Source organism: Hesperophylax consimilis, chromosome 22, assembly GCF_061612785.1.
Source record: "Hesperophylax consimilis isolate HC1 chromosome 22, BYU_Hcon_1.0, whole genome shotgun sequence".
NCBI classification, from domain to species: domain Eukaryota; kingdom Metazoa; phylum Arthropoda; class Insecta; order Trichoptera; family Limnephilidae; genus Hesperophylax; species Hesperophylax consimilis.
Window position 1 is genome coordinate 16,139,885 of NC_142857.1, and position 18,567 is coordinate 16,158,451.

Here is an 18,567-nt window from a genome sequence, read left to right on the forward strand (position 1 = left end):
ATTCATTTCAACCCGCCAAAAGTGTCCTATAAAACAATAGAATCGAGGGAATGGCGTAAATTTAATTTCGAAAATTTCCTTGAAGATCTCAAAAATTCTTCTCTATGCATAGAAAGCAACTGGGAAATTAAGACGACGACAGATCTAATCGAGGAGTATAACACCACTCTTTCAAACTTATTAATAAAATATGCTCCAACCACCTCGAAAACGCGGAAAGTTCGAAAGTCTGACGGCTGGTTCGACGAAGAGTGCCGAAGCCAGAAAAGGCGAATGAGGAAACTAGAGAGGTCATATAGAAGAAACCCAGATGTTACTATACGAGATCAGTGGATAAATGCTCAAAATGAGTACAGAAGCAAAATAAGTGCCAAAAGATCCGATTATTTGATCAATAAAATTGACTCTGAGCGGAAAAATCCACGACGTCTCTGGAACTCGGTCAAAACTATCATCGCTGGTAATACTGTTCCAACTGCTACAGAAATTACACCGCAGGCCTTTTCTAAGTTTTTCTGTGAAAAAATAGAAACCATACGCGCCTCCACATCTTCTGCCCCTCCGCCAAGATTTACAGCCAATTCCACAAGGATACTGTCATCTTTTGAACCTACAACGCTGGAAGAAGTAGGAAAGTTGATCCTTAGTTCGCCAAACAAACAATGTACTCTTGACCCTATCCCAACGTGGCTTCTCAAGAAATGTTGCAACGTGTTATCCCCTTTCCTGGTTCACGTGTTTAATAAGTCCCTAAGCACAGGTGACTTCCCGGAGCCACTTAAGTCTGCTGTAGTTACCCCAATTATTAAAAAACCACAGCTTGATGCCGACAACCTGGGTAATTATCGACCTGTATCAAATCTGCCTTTCGTAGCTAAACTACTAGAAAAAATTGTGGCTTCTCAAATAATCTCCCACTTAAATCTTAATAAATTAATCACAAATCATCAATCTGCATATAGGAGGTTCCACTCAACAGAAACCGGATTACTTCGTGTCCTGTCAGATATAACCCTTGCCATAGAGTCAGGTAAGTTAGCACTTATTTCACTTTTGGATATGAGCGCTGCATTTGATACCATTGACCACGACTTTCTCATTAAGAGACTAGAAGTAACGTTTGGCTTACATTCTAACATCAAATATTGGCTAGAATCCTATCTATCCAATCGCTCGCAAGCAGTAAAGGTTGGAAATAAACAGTCCAACTTCTCAAAACTCTCTTCAGGGGTACCCCAGGGATCCGTTTTGGGTCCACTTCTCTTCATTCTTTTTACAAATGACGTCGCAAAAATTATCGAGTCATTTGGCCTTTTATCTCACTGTTATGCTGACGATCAGCAAATATACTTTTACTGCTCACCAAATGAGATCGACGGCCTAAAAATTCGCACAGCTGAGTGTCTAGAAGCAATCAATCTCTGGATGTCCTCAAATAAACTTAAGCTAAATCCTTCAAAAACGGAGTTTCTCTGGGCAGCCACACATAGACGCCAACATTTAATAGAAAACTCACCAATCGCTATTTCCGGCAACGACGTAACTGCTAAAACAACCGTCAAACTTCTGGGAGTTTATCTGGATTCAGACCTGTCTTTAAAAAATCAGGTAAATAAGACCGTTAGCACGGGGTTCTTCTACCTTAGACAACTTAAGTCAGTTCGTAGAAACCTTTCAACAGAGGCAACTAAATTACTTGTGAACTCATATATAGTATCACGTCTTGACTATTGCAACGGCATTTATGCAAATCTTCCTAAATGCGAAACTGATAAACTACAATCAGTGTTCAACGCCGCAGCAAGGCTTATCACCGGGGTACCCAAGTTTTCGCACATTTCGGAACACCTCCGAAATCTTCACTGGCTGAAGTGTCCTGAAAGGATCCAGTACAAGCTATGCTGGATGGTGTTTAAAGCTATCAACGAAATGGCGCCACCGTATATTACTGAGCTATGCATTCCGGAAAATACTGGTCTAAGGCAGTCAACTCTTAGATCAGCGACATCATCTGCAATTGGAAGGTTGAAAGAGCCTAAGCGAAATCCGAACACTAAGTTTGGTGATCGTGCATTCGGAGTATCCGGCCCCAAGGCTTGGAATAAACTTCCTATGGAATTGAGATGTATAACCAGCCCAACAGAATTTAGATCCAAACTAAAAACTCACTTTTTCAGACACTCATTTCCATAAATCCGTCATTCTATCCAAATATTTCTTTTTTTTCATTTTTTTATACCGTAATTGTTACATTATCTAGCGATTCCGTTCATTCAATTTTGCTATTGACTTGCCTACCAGTAGACAATGGACAATATCAGCGGGAACATAACAAGTTAATCGGTTTAATTGTTGGCAGATGAATCATCTAAATGCGTTTAAGATTGGCGATTGATTGATTTTATTCATTAATTTAATTCATTTAACATATAATATATCCTTTTTTTTTTTTTTTTTTTTTTTTTTTTTTTTTTTTTTCGTAGGAAGCAATCACTTTGTGGTTAGACATATTATATTAAATCAAATAAAACACTTTGTTTATTAACCACGACTTTATTATTATTACATCTACCGGTTTCGCTACGGTCGAGCTTCATCAGGATGTGAAATATAACTCAGTTATATTTCACATCCTGATGAAGCTCGACCGTAGCGAAACCGGTAGATGTAATAATAATAAAGTCGTGGTTAATAAACAAAGTGTTTTATTTGATTTAATATAATATATCCAGCTAACAATAAATCCACCCTAATATAATAGAACTTCCTTCTTCTTCTGGCGTTAGTAAGATTAAATTGTTAATTTTAATTTTAGTTTTAAGTTGCCAAATATGTAAATACTCGTGTATATGTCGTTAAGATAGTAGTTATAGGCCTTAGTCGTAAGTCACTAGATATAAGTCTTAGAGATAAGTCAGTAGTTCTAGTATTAAATATTTAAGAAATATATTTGTACAGCGCCCTTGAGGTGATTTCTCACGAAAACGGCGCTATATAAATAAGCCAAATATTATTATTATTATTATTTAAATATAAATTGCCTAGGATTATACTATTTTTTACGTTTTTTTTAAATTTATGTATCGTCGTTATTTATGTATTTTACCATTGTTATTAATTTGAATTTTCCCTCTTCAGTTCGAGCTAAAGTGGCATCTATCGGAATATTTCATGATTTAAATCGCGCTTTCGTAGGCTGTTCACTACTCCGCTGAACGTCAAAGTTTTATAAAAATAATAAAATTATTCTCCAGTATAAGATTCGCATCTCAATATCAACGTTCGCCAACGACCATACCATGTTGAACACACCGGTTCTCGTCCGATCACCGAAGTTAAGCAACATTGGGCGCGGTCAGTACTTGGATGGGTGACCGCTTGGGAACACCGCGTGCCGTTGGCCCTCTTCTTTTTTGATTTTTTTTTCAATTTTCTAAATGTTATTTAAGTATTCGGTTGTTTTTCGTCTCTCCCTAACGTTTAATTGCGTGTTGATACAGTCGTTTGGCGTTTCATCCTCCACCCCTACGTACTTAACTTACATTTTTTCAATCAATATCAGATCTGTCGGTGTAATGCACGCCTCTCCTTTTTTGCAATTGCTTTTCTATTTGTTAAATGTTATTTAGCATTTAGATGTTCTTCGTCTGTTTTTGTGATATAACCTACCCCTCCCTACCCCTACCACGTTCATAAACCTATAATTTTGTAGGGATATAATCATTTGGCGTTTCATCCTCCCTCCCTCCCTCCCTCCCTCCCTCCCTCCCTCCCTCCCTCCCTCCCTGACATAATGCATGTTTGATGAGATTATTTTGCTTAAATAACACATTTAAATATAAATTTCCTAGGATTATACTATTTTTTACGTTTTTTTTAAATTTATGTATCGTCGTTATTTATGTATTTTACCATTGTTATTAATTTGAATTTTCCCTCTTCAGTTCGAGCTAAAGTGGCATCTATCGGAATATTTCATGATTTAAATCGCGCTTTCGTAGGCTGTTCACTACTCCGCTGAACGTCAAAGTTTTATAAAAATAATAAAATTATTCTCCAGTATAAGATTCGCATCTCAATATCAGCGTTCGCCAACGACCATACCATGTTGAACACACCGGTTCTCGTCCGATCACCGAAGTTAAGCAACATTGGGCGCGGTCAGTACTTGGATGGGTGACCGCTTGGGAACACCGCGTGCCGTTGGCCCTCTTCTTTTTTGAATTTTTTTTCAATTTTCTAAATGTTATTTAAGTATTCGGTTGTTTTTCGTCTCTCCCTAACGTTTAATTGCGTGTTGATACAGTCGTTTGGCGTTTCATCCTCCACCCCTACGTACTTAACTTACATTTTTTCAATCAATATCAGATCTGTCGGTGTAATGCACGCCTCTCCTTTTTTGCAATTGCTTTTCTATTTGTTAAATGTTATTTAGCATTTAGATGTTCTTCGTCTGTTTTTGTGATATAACCTACCCCTCCCTACCCCTACCACGTTCATAAACCTATAATTTTGTTGGGATATAATCATTTGGCGTTTCATCCTCCCTCCCTCCCTCCCTCCCTCCCTCCCTGACATAATGCATGTTTGATGAGATTATTTTGCTTACATAACACATTTAAATATAAATTGCCTAGGATTATACTAAGAATTTTCCCTCTTCAGTTCGAGCTAAAGTGGCATCTATCGGAATATTTCATGATTTAAATCGCGCTTTCGTAGGCTGTTCACTACTCCGCTGAACGTCAAAGTTTTATAAAAATAATAAAATTATTCTCCAGTATAAGATTCGCATCTCAATATCAGCGTTCGCCAACGACCATACCATGTTGAACACACCGGTTCTCGTCCGATCACCGAAGTTAAGCAACATTGGGCGCGGTCAGTACTTGGATGGGTGACCGCTTGGGAACACCGCGTGCCGTTGGCCCTCTTCTTTTTTGATTTTTTTTTCAATTTTCTAAATGTTATTTAAGTATTCGGTTGTTTTTCGTCTCTCCCTAACGTTTAATTGCGTGTTGATACAGTCGTTTGGCGTTTCATCCTCCACCCCTACGTACTTAACTTACATTTTTTCAATCAATATCAGATCTGTCGGTGTAATGCACGCCTCTCCTTTTTTGCAATTGCTTTTCTATTTGTTAAATGTTATTTAGCATTTAGATGTTCTTCGTCTGTTTTTGTGATATAACCTACCCCTCCCTACCCCTACCACGTTCATAAACCTATAATTTTGTTGGGATATAATCATTTGGCGTTTCATCCTCCCTCCCTCCCTCCCTCCCTCCCACCCTCCCTCCCTGACATAATGCATGTTTGATGAGATTATTTTGCTTACATAACACATTTAAATATAAATTGCCTAGGATAAAACTATTTTTTACGTTTTTTTTAAATTTATGTATCGTCGTTATTTATGTATTTTACCATTGTTATTAATTTGAATTTTCCCTCTTCAGTTCGAGCTAAAGTGGCATCTATCGGAATATTTCATGATTTAAATCGCGCTTTCGTAGGCTGTTCACTACTCCGCTGAACGTCAAAGTTTTATAAAAATAATAAAATTATTCTCCAGTATAAGATTCGCATCTCAATATCAGCGTTCGCCAACGACCATACCATGTTGAACACATCGGTTCTCGTCCGATCACCGAAGTTAAGCAACATTGGGCGCGGTCAGTACTTGGATGGGTGACCGCTTGGGAACACCGCGTGCCGTTGGCCCTCTTCTTTTTTGATTTTTTTTTCAATTTTCTAAATGTTATTTAAGTATTCGGTTGTTTTTCGTCTCTCCCTAACGTTTAATTGCGTGTTGATACAGTCGTTTGGCGTTTCATCCTCCACCCCTACGTACTTAACTTACATTTTTTCAATCAATATCAGATCTGTCGGTGTAATGCACGCCTCTCCTTTTTTGCAATTGCTTTTCTATTTGTTAAATGTTATTTAGCATTTAGATGTTCTTCGTCTGTTTTTGTGATATAACCTACCCCTCCCTACCCCTACCACGTTCATAAACCTATAATTTTGTTGGGATATAATCATTTGGCGTTTCATCCTTCCTCCCTCCCTCCCTCCCTCCCTCCCTCCCTGACATAATGCATGTTTGATGAGATTATTTTGCTTAAATAACACATTTAAATATAAATTTCCTAGGATTATACTATTTTTTACGTTTTTTTTAAATTTATGTATCGTCGTTATTTATGTATTTTACCATTGTTATTAATTTGAATTTTCCCTCTTCAGTTCGAGCTAAAAAGGCATCTATCGGAATATTTCATGATTTAAATCGCGCTTTCGTAGGCTGTTCACTACTCCGCTGAACGTCAAAGTTTTATAAAAATAATAAAATTATTCTCCAGTATAAGATTCGCATCTCAATATCAGCGTTCGCCAACGACCATACCATGTTGAACACACCGGTTCTCGTCCGATCACCGAAGTTAAGCAACATTGGGCGCGGTCAGTACTTGGATGGGTGACCGCTTGGGAACACCGCGTGCCGTTGGCCCTCTTCTTTTTTGAATTTTTTTTCAATTTTCTAAATGTTATTTAAGTATTCGGTTGTTTTTCGTCTCTCCCTAACGTTTAATTGCGTGTTGATACAGTCGTTTGGCGTTTCATCCTCCACCCCTACGTACTTAACTTACATTTTTTCAATCAATATCAGATCTGTCGGTGTAATGCACGCCTCTCCTTTTTTGCAATTGCTTTTCTATTTGTTAAATGTTATTTAGCATTTAGATGTTCTTCGTCTGTTTTTGTGATATAACCTACCCCTCCCTACCCCTACCACGTTCATAAACCTATAATTTTGTTGGGATATAATCATTTGGCGTTTCATCCTCCCTCCCTCCCTCCCTCCCTCCCTGACATAATGCATGTTTGATGAGATTATTTTGCTTACATAACACATTTAAATATAAATTGCCTAGGATTATACTATTTTTTACGTTTTTTTTAAATTTATGTATCGTCGTTATTTATGTATTTTACCATTGTTATTAATTTGAATTTTCCCTCTTCAGTTCGAGCTAAAGTGGCATCTATCGGAATATTTCATGATTTAAATCGCGCTTTCGTAGGCTGTTCACTACTCCGCTGAACGTCAAAGTTTTATAAAAATAATAAAATTATTCTCCAGTATAAGATTCGCATCTCAATATCAGCGTTCGCCAACGACCATACCATGTTGAACACACCGGTTCTCGTCCGATCACCGAAATTAAGCAACATTGGGCGCGGTCAGTACTTGGATGGGTGACCGCTTGGGAACACCGCGTGCCGTTGGCCCTCTTCTTTTTTGAATTGTTTTTCAATTTTCTAAATGTTATTTAAGTATTCGGTTGTTTTTCGTCTCTCCCTAACGTTTAATTGCGTGTTGATACAGTCGTTTGGCGTTTCATCCTCCACCCCTACGTACTTAACTTACATTTTTTCAATCAATATCAGATCTGTCGGTGTAATGCACGCCTCTCCTTTTTTGCAATTGCTTTTCTATTTGTTAAATGTTATTTAGCATTTAGATGTTCTTCGTCTGTTTTTGTGATATAACCTACCCCTCCCTACCCCTACCACGTTCATAAACCTATAATTTTGTTGGGATATAATCATTTGGCGTTTCATCCTCCCTCCCTCCCTCCCTCCCTCCCTCCCTCCCTCCCTCCCTCCCTGACATAATGCATGTTTGATGAGATTATTTTGCTTACATAACACATTTAAATATAAATTGCCTAGGATTATACTATTTTTTACGTTTTTTTTAAATTTATGTATCGTCGTTATTTATGTGTTTTACCATTGTTATTAATTTGAATTTTCCCTCTTCAGTTCGAGCTAAAGTGGCATCTATCGGAATATTTCATGATTTAAATCGCGCTTTCGTAGGCTGTTTACTACTCCGCTGAACGTCAAAGTTTTATAAAAATAATAAAATTATTCTCCAGTATAAGATTCGCATCTCAATATTAGCGTTCGCCAACGACCATACCATGTTGAACACACCGGTTCTCGTCCGATCACCGAAGTTAAGCAACATTGGGCGCGGTCAGTACTTGGATGGGTGACCGCTTGGGAACACCGCGTGCCGTTGGCCCTCTTCTTTTTTGAATTTTTTTTCAATTTTCTAAATGTTATTTAAGTATTCGGTTGTTTTTCGTCTCTCCCTAACGTTTAATTGCGTGTTGATACAGTCGTTTGGCGTTTCATCCTCCACCCCTACGTACTTAACTTACATTTTTTCAATCAATATCAGATCTGTCGGTGTAATGCACGCCTCTCCTTTTTTGCAATTGCTTTTCTATTTGTTAAATGTTATTTAGCATTTAGATGTTCTTCGTCTGTTTTTGTGATATAACCTACCCCTCCCTACCCCTACCACGTTCATAAACCTATAATTTTGTTGGGATATAATCATTTGGCGTTTCATCCTCCCTCCCTCCCTCCCTCCCTCCCTCCCTGACATAATGCATGTTTGATGAGATTATTTTGCTTACATAACACATTTAAATATAAATTGCCTAGGATTATACTATTTTTTACGTTTTTTTAAAATTTATGTATCGTCGTTATTTATGTATTTTACCATTGTTATTAATTTGAATTTTCCCTCTTCAGTTCGAGCTAAAGTGGCATCTATCGGAATATTTCATGATTTAAATCGCGCTTTCGTAGGCTGTTCACTACTCCGCTGAACGTCAAAGTTTTATAAAAATAATAAAATTATTCTCCAGTATAAGATTCGCATCTCAATATCAGCGTTCGCCAACGACCATACCATGTTGAACACACCGGTTCTCGTCCGATCACCGAAATTAAGCAACATTGGGCGCGGTCAGTACTTGGATGGGTGACCGCTTGGGAACACCGCGTGCCGTTGGCCCTCTTCTTTTTTGAATTGTTTTTCAATTTTCTAAATGTTATTTAAGTATTCGGTTGTTTTTCGTCTCTCCCTAACGTTTAATTGCGTGTTGATACAGTCGTTTGGCGTTTCATCCTCCACCCCTACGTACTTAACTTACATTTTTTCAATCAATATCAGATCTGTCGGTGTAATGCACGCCTCTCCTTTTTTGCAATTGCTTTTCTATTTGTTAAATGTTATTTAGCATTTAGATGTTCTTCGTCTGTTTTTGTGATATAACCTACCCCTCCCTACCCCTACCACGTTCATAAACCTATAATTTTGTTGGGATATAATCATTTGGCGTTTCATCCTCCCTCCCTCCCTCCCTCCCTCCCTCCCTCCCTCCCTCCCTGACATAATGCATGTTTGATGAGATTATTTTGCTTACATAACACATTTAAATATAAATTGCCTAGGATTATACTATTTTTTACGTTTTTTTTAAATTTATGTATCGTCGTTATTTATGTGTTTTACCGTTGTTATTAATTTGAATTTTCCCTCTTCAGTTCGAGCTAAAGTGGCATCTATCGGAATATTTCATGATTTAAATCGCGCTTTCGTAGGCTGTTCACTACTCCGCTGAACGTCAAAGTTTTATAAAAATAATAAAATTATTCTCCAGTATAAGATTCGCATCTCAATATCAGCGTTCGCCAACGACCATACCATGTTGAACACACCGGTTCTCGTCCGATCACCGAAGTTAAGCAACATTGGGCGCGGTCAGTACTTGGATGGGTGACCGCTTGGGAACACCGCGTGCCGTTGGCCCTCTTCTTTTTTGAATTTTTTTTTCAATTTTCTAAATGTTATTTAAGTATTCGGTTGTTTTTCGTCTCTCCCTAACGTTTAATTGCGTGTTGATACAGTCGTTTGGCGTTTCATCCTCCACCCCTACGTACTTAACTTACATTTTTTCAATCAATATCAGATCTGTCGGTGTAATGCACGCCTCTCCTTTTTTGCAATTGCTTTTCTATTTGTTAAATGTTATTTAGCATTTAGATGTTCTTCGTCTGTTTTTGTGATATAACCTACCCCTCCCTACCCCTACCACGTTCATAAACCTATAATTTTGTTGGGATATAATCATTTGGCGTTTCATCCTCCCTCCCTCCCTCCCTCCCTCCCTCCCTCCCTCCCTGACATAATGCATGTTTGATGAGATTATTTTGCTTACATAACACATTTAAATATAAATTGCCTAGGATTATACTATTTTTTACGTTTTTTTTAAATTTATGTATCGTCGTTATTTATGTATTTTACCATTGTTATTAATTTGAATTTTCCCTCTTCAGTTCGAGCTAAAGTGGCATCTATCGGAATATTTCATGATTTAAATCGCGCTTTCGTAGGCTGTTCACTACTCCGCTGAACGTCAAAGTTTTATAAAAATAATAAAATTATTCTCCAGTATAAGATTCGCATCTCAATATCAGCGTTCGCCAACGACCATACCATGTTGAACACACCGGTTCTCGTCCGATCACCGAAGTTAAGCAACATTGGGCGCGGTCAGTACTTGGATGGGTGACCGCTTGGGAACACCGCGTGCCGTTGGCCCTCTTCTTTTTTGAATTTTTTTTCAATTTTCTAAATGTTATTTAAGTATTCGGTTGTTTTTCGTCTCTCCCTAACGTTTAATTGCGTGTTGATACAGTCGTTTGGCGTTTCATCCTCCACCCCTACGTACTTAACTTACATTTTTTCAATCAATATCAGATCTGTCGGTGTAATGCACGCCTCTCCTTTTTTGCAATTGCTTTTCTATTTGTTAAATGTTATTTAGCATTTAGATGTTCTTCGTCTGTTTTTGTGATATAACGTACCCCTCCCTACCCCTACCACGTTCATAAACCTATAATTTTGTTGGGATATAATCATTTGGCGTTTCATCCTCCCTCCCTCCCTCCCTCCCTCCCTCCCTCCCTCCCTCCCTGACATAATGCATGTTTGATGAGATTATTTTGCTTACATAACACATTTAAATATAAATTGCCTAGGATTATACTATTTTTTACGTTTTTTTTAAATTTATGTATCGTCGTTATTTATGTGTTTTACCATTGTTATTAATTTGAATTTTCCCTCTTCAGTTCGAGCTAAAGTGGCATCTATCGGAATATTTCATGATTTAAATCGCGCTTTCGTAGGCTGTTCACTACTCCGCTGAACGTCAAAGTTTTATAAAAATAATAAAATTATTCTCCAGTATAAGATTCGCATCTCAATATCAGCGTTCGCCAACGACCATACCATGTTGAACACACCGGTTCTCGTCCGATCACCGAAGTTAAGCAACATTGGGCGCGGTCAGTACTTGGATGGGTGACCGCTTGGGAACACCGCGTGCCGTTGGCCCTCTTCTTTTTTGAATTTTTTTTCAATTTTCTAAATGTTATTTAAGTATTCGGTTGTTTTTCGTCTCTCCCTAACGTTTAATTGCGTGTTGATACAGTCGTTTGGCGTTTCATCCTCCACCCCTACGTACTTAACTTACATTTTTTCAATCAATATCAGATCTGTCGGTGTAATGCACGCCTCTCCTTTTTTGCAATTGCTTTTCTATTTGTTAAATGTTATTTAGCATTTAGATGTTCTTCGTCTGTTTTTGTGATATAACCTACCCCTCCCTACCCCTACCACGTTCATAAACCTATAATTTTGTTGGGATATAATCATTTGGCGTTTCATCCTCCCTCCCTCCCTCCCTCCCTCCCTCCCTCCCTCCCTCCCTGACATAATGCATGTTTGATGAGATTATTTTGCTTACATAACACATTTAAATATAAATTGCCTAGGATTATACTATTTTTTACGTTTTTTTTAAATTTATGTATCGTCGTTATTTATGTGTTTTACCATTGTTATTAATTTGAATTTTCCCTCTTCAGTTCGAGCTAAAGTGGCATCTATCGGAATATTTCATGATTTAAATCGCGCTTTCGTAGGCTGTTCACTACTCCGCTGAACGTCAAAGTTTTATAAAAATAATAAAATTATTCTCCAGTATAAGATTCGCATCTCAATATCAGCGTTCGCCAACGACCATACCATGTTGAACACACCGGTTCTCGTCCGATCACCGAAGTTAAGCAACATTGGGCGCGGTCAGTACTTGGTTGGGTGACCGCTTGGGAACACCGCGTGCCGTTGGCCCTCTTCTTTTTTGAATTTTTTTTCAATTTTCTAAATGTTATTTAAGTATTCGGTTGTTTTTCGTCTCTCACTAACGTTTAATTGCGTGTTGATACAGTCGTTTGGCGTTTCATCCTCCACCCCTACGTACTTAACTTACATTTTTTCAATCAATATCAGATCTGTCGGTGTAATGCACGCCTCTCCTTTTTTGATATTGCTTTTCTATTTGTTAAATGTTATTTAGCATTTAGATGTTCTTCGTCTGTTTTTGTGATATAACCTACCCCTCCCTACCCCTACCACGTTCATAAACCTATAATTTTGTTGGGATATAATCATTTGGCGTTTCATCCTCCCTCCCTCCCTCCCTCCCTCCCTGACATAATGCATGTTTGATGAGATTATTTTGCTTACATAACACATTTAAATATAAATTGCCTAGGATTATACTATTTTTTACGTTTTTTTTAAATTTATGTATCGTCGTTATTTATGTATTTTACCATTGTTATTAATTTAAATTTTCCCTCTTCAGTTCGAGCTAAAGTGGCATCTATCGGAATATTTCATGATTTAAATCGCGCTTTCGTAGGCTGTTCACTACTCCGCTGAACGTCAAAGTTTTATAAAAATAATAAAATTATTCTCCAGTATAAGATTCGCATCTCAATATCAGCGTTCGCCAACGACCATACCATGTTGAACACACCGGTTCTCGTCCGATCACCGAAGTTAAGCAACATTGGGCGCGGTCAGTACATGGATGGGTGACCGCTTGGGAACACCGCGTGCCGTTGGCCCTCTTCTTTTTTGAATTTTTTTTCAATTTTCTAAATGTTATTTAAGTATTCGGTTGTTTTTCGTCTCTCCCTAACGTTTAATTGCGTGTTGATACAGTCGTTTGGCGTTTCATCCTCCACCCCTACGTACTTAACTTACATTTTTTCAATCAATATCAGATCTGTCGGTGTAATGCACGCCTCTCCTTTTTTGCAATTGCTTTTCTATTTGTTAAATGTTATTTAGCATTTAGATGTTCTTCGTCTGTTTTTGTGATATAACCTACCCCTCCCTACCCCTACCACGTTCATAAACCTATAATTTTGTTGGGATATAATCATTTGGCGTTTCATCCTCCCTCCCTCCCTCCCTCCCTCCCTCCCTCCCTCCCTCCCTGACATAATGCATGTTTGATGAGATTATTTTGCTTACATAACACATTTAAATATAAATTGCCTAGGATTATACTATTTTTTACGTTTTTTTTAAATTTATGTATCGTCGTTATTTATGTGTTTTACCATTGTTATTAATTTGAATTTTCCCTCTTCAGTTCGAGCTAAAGTGGCATCTATCGGAATATTTCATGATTTAAATCGCGCTTTCGTAGGCTGTTCACTACTCCGCTGAACGTCAAAGTTTTATAAAAATAATAAAATTATTCTCCAGTATAAGATTTGCATCTCAATATCAGCGTTCGCCAACGACCATACCATGTTGAACACACCGGTTCTCGTCCGATCACCGAAGTTAAGCAACATCGGGCGCGGTCAGTACTTGGATGGGTGACCGCTTGGGAACACCGCGTGCCGTTGGCCCTCTTCTTTTTTGAATTTTTTTTCAATTTTTTAAATGTTATTTAAGTATTCGGTTGTTTTTCGTCTCTCCCTAACGTTTAATTGCGTGTTGATACAGTCGTTTGGCGTTTCATCCTCCACCCCTACGTACTTAACTTACATTTTTTCAATCAATATCAGATCTGTCGGTGTAATGCACGCCTCTCCTTTTTTGCAATTGCTTTTCTATTTGTTAAATGTTATTTAGCATTTAGATGTTCTTCGTCTGTTTTTGTGATATAACCTACCCCTCCCTACCCCTACCACGTTCATAAACCTATAATTTTGTTGGGATATAATCATTTGGCGTTTCATCCTCCCTCCCTCCCTCCCTCCCTCCCTCCCTGACATAATGCATGTTTGATGAGATTATTTTGCTTACATAACACATTTAAATATAAATTGCCTAGGATTATACTATTTTTTACGTTTTTTTTAAATTTATGTATCGTCGTTATTTATGTATTTTACCATTGTTATTAATTTGAATTTTCCCTCTTCAGTTCGAGCTAAAGTGGCATCTATCGGAATATTTCATGATTTAAATCGCGCTTTCGTAGGCTGTTCACTACTCCGCTGAACGTCAAAGTTTTATAAAAATAATAAAATTATTCTCCAGTATAAGATTCGCATCTCAATATCAGCGTTCGCCAACGACCATACCATGTTGAACACACCGGTTCTCGTCCGATCACCGAAGTTAAGCAACATTGGGCGCGGTCAGTACTTGGATGGGTGACCGCTTGGGAACACCGCGTGCCGTTGGCCCTCTTCTTTTTTGAATTTTTTTTCAATTTTCTAAATGTTATTTAAGTATTCGGTTGTTTTTCGTCTCTCCCTAACGTTTAATTGCGTGTTGATACAGTCGTTTGGCGTTTCATCCTCCACCCCTACGTACTTAACTTACATTTTTTCAATCAATATCAGATCTGTCGGTGTAATGCACGCCTCTCCTTTTTTGCAATTGCTTTTCTATTTGTTAAATGTTATTTAGCATTTAGATGTTCTTCGTCTGTTTTTGTGATATAACCTACCCCTCCCTACCCCTACCACGTTCATAAACCTATAATTTTGTTGGGATATAATCATTTGGCGTTTCATCCTCCCTCCCTCCCTCCCTCCCTCCCTCCCTGACATAATGCATGTTTGATGAGATTATTTTGCTTACATAACACATTTAAATATAAATTGCCTAGGATTATACTATTTTTTACGTTTTTTTTAAATTTATGTATCGTCGTTATTTATGTGTTTTACCATTGTTATTAATTTGAATTTTCCCTCTTCAGTTCGAGCTAAAGTGGCATCTATCGGAATATTTCATGATTTAAATCGCGCTTTCGTAGGCTGTTCACTACTCCGCTGAACGTCAAAGTTTTATAAAAATAATAAAATTATTCTCCAGTATAAGATTCGCATCTCAATATCAGCGTTCGCCAACGACCATACCATGTTGAACACACCGGTTCTCGTCCGATCACCGAAGTTAAGCAACATTGGGCGCGGTCAGTACTTGGATGGGTGACCGCTTGGGAACACCGCGTGCCGTTGGCCCTCTTCTTTTTTGAATTTTTTTTCAATTTTCTAAATGTTATTTAAGTATTCGGTTGTTTTTCGTCTCTCCCTAACGTTTAATTGCGTGTTGATACAGTCGTTTGGCGTTTCATCCTCCACCCCTACGTACTTAACTTACATTTTTTCAATCAATATCAGATCTGTCGGTGTAATGCACGCCTCTCCTTTTTTGCAATTGCTTTTCTATTTGTTAAATGTTATTTAGCATTTAGATGTTCTTCGTCTGTTTTTGTGATATAACCTACCCCTCCCTACCCCTACCACGTTCATAAACCTATAATTTTGTTGGGATATAATCATTTGGCGTTTCATCCTCCCTCCCTCCCTCCCTCCCTCCCTCCCTCCCTCCCTCCCTGACATAATGCATGTTTGATGAGATTATTTTGCTTACATAACACATTTAAATATAAATTGCCTAGGATTATACTATTTTTTACGTTTTTTTTAAATTTATGTATCGTCGTTATTTATGTATTTTACCATTGTTATTAATTTGAATTTTCCCTCTTCAGTTCGAGCTAAAGTGGCATCTATCGGAATATTTCATGATTTAAATCGCGCTTTCGTAGGCTGTTCACTACTCCGCTGAACGTCAAAGTTTTATAAAAATAATAAAATTATTCTCCAGTATAAGATTCGCATCTCAATATCAGCGTTCGCCAACGACCATACCATGTTGAACACACCGGTTCTCGTCCGATCACCGAAGTTAAGCAACATTGGGCGCGGTCAGTACTTGGATGGGTGACCGCTTGGGAACACCGCGTGCCGTTGGCCCTCTTCTTTTTTGAATTTTTTTTCAATTTTCTAAATGTTATTTAAGTATTCGGTTGTTTTTCGTCTCTCCCTAACGTTTAATTGCGTGTTGATACAGTCGTTTGGCGTTTCATCCTCCACCCCTACGTACTTAACTTACATTTTTTCAATCAATATCAGATCTGTCGGTGTAATGCACGCCTCTCCTTTTTTGCAATTGCTTTTCTATTTGTTAAATGTTATTTAGCATTTAGATGTTCTTCGTCTGTTTTTGTGATATAACCTACCCCTCCCTACCCCTACCACGTTCATAAACCTATAATTTTGTTGGGATATAATCATTTGGCGTTTCATCCTCCCTCCCTCCCTCCCTCCCTCCCTCCCTCCCTCCCTCCCTCCCTCCCTGACATAATGCATGTTTGATGAGATTATTTTGCTTACATAACACATTTAAATATAAATTGCCTAGGATTATACTATTTTTTACGTTTTTTTTAAATTTATGTATCGTCGTTATTTATGTGTTTTACCATTGTTATTAATTTGAATTTTCCCTCTTCAGTTCGAGCTAAAGTGGCATCTATCGGAATATTTCATGATTTAAATCGCGCTTTCGTAGGCTGTTCACTACTCCGCTGAACGTCAAAGTTTTATAAAAATAATAAAATTATTCTCCAGTATAAGATTCGCATCTCAATATCAGCGTTCGCCAACGACCATACCATGTTGAACACACCGGTTCTCGTCCGATCACCGAAGTTAAGCAACATTGGGCGCGGTCAGTACTTGGATGGGTGACCGCTTGGGAACACCGCGTGCCGTTGGCCCTCTTCTTTTTTGAATTTTTTTTCAATTTTCTAAATGTTATTTAAGTATTCGGTTGTTTTTCGTCTCTCCCTAACGTTTAATTGCGTGTTGATACAGTCGTTTGGCGTTTCATCCTCCACCCCTACGTACTTAACTTACATTTTTTCAATCAATATCAGATCTGTCGGTGTAATGCACGCCTCTCCTTTTTTGCAATTGCTTTTCTATTTGTTAAATGTTATTTAGCATTTAGATGTTCTTCGTCTGTTTTTGTGATATAACCTACCCCTCCCTACCCCTACCACGTTCATAAACCTATAATTTTGTTGGGATATAATCATTTGGCGTTTCATCCTCCCTCCCTCCCTCCCTCCCTCCCTCCCTCCCTCCCTCCCTGACATAATGCATGTTTGATGAGATTATTTTGCTTACATAACACATTTAAATATAAATTGCCTAGGATTATACTATTTTTTACGTTTTTTTTAAATTTATGTATCGTCGTTATTTATGTGTTTTACCATTGTTATTAATTTGAATTTTCCCTCTTCAGTTCGAGCTAAAGTGGCATCTATCGGAATATTTCATGATTTAAATCGCGCTTTCGTAGGCTGTTCACTACTCCGCTGAACGTCAAAGTTTTATAAAAATAATAAAATTATTCTCCAGTATAAGATTCGCATCTCAATATCAGCGTTCGCCAACGACCATACCATGTTGAACACACCGGTTCTCGTCCGATCACCGAAGTTAAGCAACATTGGGCGCGGTCAGTACATGGATGGGTGACCGCTTGGGAACACCGCGTGCCGTTGGCCCTCTTCTTTTTTGAATTTTTTTTCAATTTTCTAAATGTTATTTAAGTATTCGGTTGTTTTTCGTCTCTCCCTAACGTTTAATTGCGTGTTGATACAGTCGTTTGGCGTTTCATCCTCCACCCCTACGTACTTAACTTACATTTTTTCAATCAATATCAGATCTGTCGGTGTAATGCACGCCTCTCCTTTTTTGCAATTGCTTTTCTATTTGTTAAATGTTATTTAGCATTTAGATGTTCTTCGTCTGTTTTTGTGATATAACCTACCCCTCCCTACCCCTACCACGTTCATAAACCTATAATTTTGTTGGGATATAATCATTTGGCGTTTCATCCTCCCTCCCTCCCTCCCTCCCTCCCTCCCTCCCTCCCTCTCTCCCTCCCTGACATAATGCATGTTTGATGAGATTATTTTGCTTACATAACACATTTAAATATAAATTGCCTAGGATTATACTATTTTTTACGTTTTTTTTAAATTTATGTATCGTCGTTATTTATGTATTTTACCATTGTTATTAATTTGAATTTTCCCTCTTCAGTTCGAGCTAAAGTGGCATCTATCGGAATATTTCATGATTTAAATCGCGCTTTCGTAGGCTGTTCACTACTCCGCTGAACGTCAAAGTTTTATAAAAATAATAAAATTATTCTCCAGTATAAGATTCGCATCTCAATATCAGCGTTCGCCAACGACCATACCATGTTGAACACACCGGTTCTCGTCCGATCACCGAAGTTAAGCAACATTGGGCGCGGTCAGTACTTGGATGGGTGACCGCTTGGGAACACCGCGTGCCGTTGGCCCTCTTCTTTTTTGAATTTTTTTTCAATTTTCTAAATGTTATTTAAGTATTCGGTTGTTTTTCGTCTCTCCCTAACGTTTAATTGCGTGTTGATACAGTCGTTTGGCGTTTCATCCTCCACCCCTACGTACTTAA

At 38.0% G+C, this 18,567-nt stretch overlaps 20 non-coding genes across 20 annotated transcripts; all 20 read left to right on the plus strand.

Moving 5' to 3' along the window:
* The first annotated feature begins 3,284 nt into the window (after positions 1-3,284).
* Positions 3,285-3,403, plus strand: LOC149412922 (5S ribosomal RNA). The gene has a single exon (XR_016304479.1). It is a non-coding gene; the product is annotated as a 5S ribosomal RNA (ribosomal RNA).
* A 687-nt stretch (positions 3,404-4,090) lies between these two features.
* On the plus strand, positions 4,091-4,209 carry LOC149412923 (5S ribosomal RNA). The gene has a single exon (XR_016304490.1). It is a non-coding gene; the product is annotated as a 5S ribosomal RNA (ribosomal RNA).
* Positions 4,210-4,811: 602 nt separating this feature from the next.
* Positions 4,812-4,930, plus strand: LOC149412924 (5S ribosomal RNA). Its single transcript, XR_016304501.1, has one exon. It is a non-coding gene; the product is annotated as a 5S ribosomal RNA (ribosomal RNA).
* A 675-nt stretch (positions 4,931-5,605) lies between these two features.
* LOC149412925 (5S ribosomal RNA) lies at positions 5,606-5,724 on the plus strand. The gene has a single exon (XR_016304499.1). It is a non-coding gene; the product is annotated as a 5S ribosomal RNA (ribosomal RNA).
* A 671-nt stretch (positions 5,725-6,395) lies between these two features.
* LOC149412926 (5S ribosomal RNA) lies at positions 6,396-6,514 on the plus strand. The gene has a single exon (XR_016304512.1). It is a non-coding gene; the product is annotated as a 5S ribosomal RNA (ribosomal RNA).
* Positions 6,515-7,177: 663 nt separating this feature from the next.
* LOC149412927 (5S ribosomal RNA) lies at positions 7,178-7,296 on the plus strand. Its single transcript, XR_016304514.1, has one exon. It is a non-coding gene; the product is annotated as a 5S ribosomal RNA (ribosomal RNA).
* Positions 7,297-7,979: 683 nt separating this feature from the next.
* Positions 7,980-8,098, plus strand: LOC149412928 (5S ribosomal RNA). The gene has a single exon (XR_016304524.1). It is a non-coding gene; the product is annotated as a 5S ribosomal RNA (ribosomal RNA).
* A 667-nt stretch (positions 8,099-8,765) lies between these two features.
* On the plus strand, positions 8,766-8,884 carry LOC149412929 (5S ribosomal RNA). Its single transcript, XR_016304515.1, has one exon. It is a non-coding gene; the product is annotated as a 5S ribosomal RNA (ribosomal RNA).
* A 679-nt stretch (positions 8,885-9,563) lies between these two features.
* LOC149412930 (5S ribosomal RNA) lies at positions 9,564-9,682 on the plus strand. The gene has a single exon (XR_016304532.1). It is a non-coding gene; the product is annotated as a 5S ribosomal RNA (ribosomal RNA).
* A 676-nt stretch (positions 9,683-10,358) lies between these two features.
* Positions 10,359-10,477, plus strand: LOC149412931 (5S ribosomal RNA). The gene has a single exon (XR_016304535.1). It is a non-coding gene; the product is annotated as a 5S ribosomal RNA (ribosomal RNA).
* Positions 10,478-11,156: 679 nt separating this feature from the next.
* On the plus strand, positions 11,157-11,275 carry LOC149412932 (5S ribosomal RNA). Its single transcript, XR_016304537.1, has one exon. It is a non-coding gene; the product is annotated as a 5S ribosomal RNA (ribosomal RNA).
* Positions 11,276-11,954: 679 nt separating this feature from the next.
* On the plus strand, positions 11,955-12,073 carry LOC149412933 (5S ribosomal RNA). Its single transcript, XR_016304492.1, has one exon. It is a non-coding gene; the product is annotated as a 5S ribosomal RNA (ribosomal RNA).
* Positions 12,074-12,736: 663 nt separating this feature from the next.
* LOC149412934 (5S ribosomal RNA) lies at positions 12,737-12,855 on the plus strand. The gene has a single exon (XR_016304500.1). It is a non-coding gene; the product is annotated as a 5S ribosomal RNA (ribosomal RNA).
* A 679-nt stretch (positions 12,856-13,534) lies between these two features.
* On the plus strand, positions 13,535-13,653 carry LOC149412935 (5S ribosomal RNA). The gene has a single exon (XR_016304489.1). It is a non-coding gene; the product is annotated as a 5S ribosomal RNA (ribosomal RNA).
* A 667-nt stretch (positions 13,654-14,320) lies between these two features.
* On the plus strand, positions 14,321-14,439 carry LOC149412936 (5S ribosomal RNA). The gene has a single exon (XR_016304538.1). It is a non-coding gene; the product is annotated as a 5S ribosomal RNA (ribosomal RNA).
* A 667-nt stretch (positions 14,440-15,106) lies between these two features.
* Positions 15,107-15,225, plus strand: LOC149412937 (5S ribosomal RNA). Its single transcript, XR_016304539.1, has one exon. It is a non-coding gene; the product is annotated as a 5S ribosomal RNA (ribosomal RNA).
* Positions 15,226-15,904: 679 nt separating this feature from the next.
* Positions 15,905-16,023, plus strand: LOC149412938 (5S ribosomal RNA). Its single transcript, XR_016304540.1, has one exon. It is a non-coding gene; the product is annotated as a 5S ribosomal RNA (ribosomal RNA).
* A 687-nt stretch (positions 16,024-16,710) lies between these two features.
* LOC149412939 (5S ribosomal RNA) lies at positions 16,711-16,829 on the plus strand. The gene has a single exon (XR_016304541.1). It is a non-coding gene; the product is annotated as a 5S ribosomal RNA (ribosomal RNA).
* Positions 16,830-17,508: 679 nt separating this feature from the next.
* On the plus strand, positions 17,509-17,627 carry LOC149412940 (5S ribosomal RNA). Its single transcript, XR_016304502.1, has one exon. It is a non-coding gene; the product is annotated as a 5S ribosomal RNA (ribosomal RNA).
* A 687-nt stretch (positions 17,628-18,314) lies between these two features.
* Positions 18,315-18,433, plus strand: LOC149412941 (5S ribosomal RNA). The gene has a single exon (XR_016304543.1). It is a non-coding gene; the product is annotated as a 5S ribosomal RNA (ribosomal RNA).
* The last annotated feature ends 134 nt before the right edge of the window (positions 18,434-18,567 follow it).